The sequence below is a fragment of the Octodon degus genome, unplaced genomic scaffold, assembly GCF_000260255.1.
Source record: "Octodon degus isolate 3935 unplaced genomic scaffold, OctDeg1.0 scaffold00013, whole genome shotgun sequence".
NCBI classification, from domain to species: domain Eukaryota; kingdom Metazoa; phylum Chordata; class Mammalia; order Rodentia; family Octodontidae; genus Octodon; species Octodon degus.
The window spans coordinates 23,488,253-23,491,331 of record NW_004524589.1 but is presented as its reverse complement, the minus strand read 5'-3'; positions in this window follow the sequence as shown (position 1 = coordinate 23,491,331).

Sequence of the window (3,079 nt, the reverse complement as noted above, 5' to 3'; positions counted from 1 at the left end):
TCTCTTCCCTTGGTATCATTGTGATGCCCAAACATTTGACCTCTTCTTGGCAATATTTTTTCTGGACATCTTATATCCAGCTTTCCAAAGTAGACTGTACAAACTGGGCTAATTGGTGCAAGACACAGATCTTGCAAGGCATTTTTTAAGTACAAACAAGCATACCAGGCAGCACTTGCTGAAATGACTCCCATTAATGTAAATACACTTGCTACTGTTGGCTGGATGATCTCAGTGGCCTGATTCATAGCACACAAATTCTGTGCTGATCTATATTCATTAGTTCTTGGTTTCTGTGCTAGCAAGAGTGGGGTAGCCCAGATGACTGGTATTTGGCCAATACACCTTGTTTTAAGTGCCATTTTAAATGTCCTTGAATGTTTTCTATGGCTTTCTGGTGGCAGGGAGTCTTAGAAAACTCAAACTGGAGTAACTCCTATTTTTTGTTCTATTATCATTGGTGCTAATTTACAGCCAGCCCAGCTAGGTGGTCTTCAGGCCATACCCCAAGAATCTTATGCATCAGTGCATGTAGCTCCTCTGTTCCAGGTTTTTGTGACCTATCTAGCATAGTCTCCACTCTTCAGCTTGTAGAACAGTAAGGGTTAACACCATAGCCCTTCGTTGAGCCAGGCTTAAAGACAAGTTTCTGCAGCTCAAAGGCAATTTGGTCCTTAAGCTTTTGGGGCAAGTCTCTCCCTAACAAAGAAACCAAACAGTTGGGAAAATATGGAAATAAGCCTACAATTGGCCTCTACAATCTATTCATCCTTTTTCTTTTGGCAAAATAGAGTAATGGGACAGAAAACCCAGACAACCTACACAATTCATCACTGCACTTTTTCATTTACTATTATTACAGATGAACCAAAACTCAAAAGACATTTTAAAAAATGCCAAAGTGAAGGACAACACAAAAATTAAAGCATCAGAGCTTATAAAAACTACTTAGAGAGATCAAAGAACACAGTTTGGATAATTGTACTGCCAATTTTGCTGGTCTTTTGAAAGGAATAGTTAATCTGGTAACCTAAACAACTAATTTGGAGATAACATCATTTAATATGGCAACCATTGTTGCATTCCTATTACTTTGTTGAATGAAATTTTGTATCATTTCTATTTTTTATTAGTTTGTTCTTTAAAAAATAAAAAAGCTACAAAAACAAAAAATAACAGTGTCTCTATAAGAGGATATTGTGAAAATAATAAGTATAAGAATATAACAAAAGCCATATGAGAGTATTGCCATCACACTAGCAACAAGAATGAGGCTGGTAATCCACAAAATCTTATTTTCTTTTTAGCCCATCAGAAAGCTGTTATCACAAAGCAATGTGTACACTGAAACCAAAATAGCAGTATTCTTCTTCACATGAGAGACACAAAAGCTCTCTCCTCTTGTCTAGAACAGAGAAGTAAATACTTTTTCTGTAATAGTAGGTAGGTAAGAAAGTTGTGGCCCTTTCTGTTACACTAGCAAGACAATACAATGTTTGCATGTGCAGAGCTGATTTCTTTCACTTACGAGTATGGTTTCTAGCCACACCCATTTACATAAAAGCTTCAGGTTTATGTGTTTATAGCTGAGTAATATTCCATTGTGTGAAAAAAAGCACATCTTTTTTATCCATTCTTCTGAGAAATAGAAAGAATCTGCTCAAAGAGAAGGAAACACATGGATGAAGAAAGGGACAAAAGAAAAAAAGAAGCGAGGGATAAGGATATATTTATGTGCATTTATAGGATAGCTGATTTCTGGTGGTCTATTGAAAGGAGCAGTTAATGCTTTTTTTCTTTTCCTTTTTAATATCTTATAACTTTAAAAATTCATTTTAATGAGAAAAAAGGTAAGATAGAAATGAAACAGTTTTAAAACAGACTAGTAAGACAGTTACAATAATTAATACTTTGAATATTGTTGTCTTCATAGTATTTGCTCAGAGGACAAGATGCAGACATGATATCTTGTCTAAACAATATTAGTACAAACCTTTCTTCTCAATGAACTAATGCTGATATCTGTGAACTAAGCAACTACATTGTGGACAACAATGTGTAATACTAAAACTATGCTTAAAATACCTGTCATTTTGGTCTTCTAAATGCATACTACTTCTCATGTCATATCAATTATTGCTATATTCTCTTTAAAGTAAATTTCTGTTATAAAAGGTAATAAAAGTAAACAAGAGACAAGAAAAACAAAATGTCATAGGATTGTCCTGCTACAATGTTGTATATGATTTGATTTCTAAATTCTGTGTAAAAAATGTGTAATTGGGTTTTTTTTTTACATTCCATAGAGATTCAAGTTTTATAATATGCATGGTGGTTGGAAAATGACAGTTCCATGTTATGTCTAAAGTACATGATATTCAGACAGATAGTGATGTTAAGCTTAACTGCTTCTGTTACAGGATAATAATGTCATTAAATTTCTGTTCTGAATGTTTAACAACTGAAGTTTGCACACCAAAAATTACAGAGAGAGATGGAATAAATTTTTTTACCAATTATGTTTGCTTATATCTAGTAATCTAAACAACTACTTTGAAGACAACATGAGATATAACAACCATTGTTGAATTTCTATTATTTTGCTTAGTGGAATTCTGTATTGTATTGTTTCTAATGCTATTTTTTTTTAATTTTATGTATTTGGTACAGGGTCTCACTATGCAGCTTAAGCTCATAGTGATACTCCTGTTTTTAGCTTCCCCAGTGCTGGCATTACAGGCATACACCACAATGCCAGACTCTGTGGCCAGCTCAGCACACCTGGCAGCAGGGGCTGAGTGAATATGTGCTGCCAGGATTCAAACTCTGGTCCACGTGTTTTCCTAAGCAGGAGCTTAGTCCACTTAAAGCTATCTCACCAGCCCTTCCAATGTTTGTTTGATTTGTACTATTTTTTATTCTCTTTTTTAAATTAAAAATGAATCAATGCCTCTACTGGGAATTTTCCCAGAGGATCTGAAAATATCATATCATAGGGATATATGTGTGCCTATGTTTATAGCAGCACAATTTGTGATAGCCAAATCTTGGAAACAACCAAGATGCCCATCACCTGAGG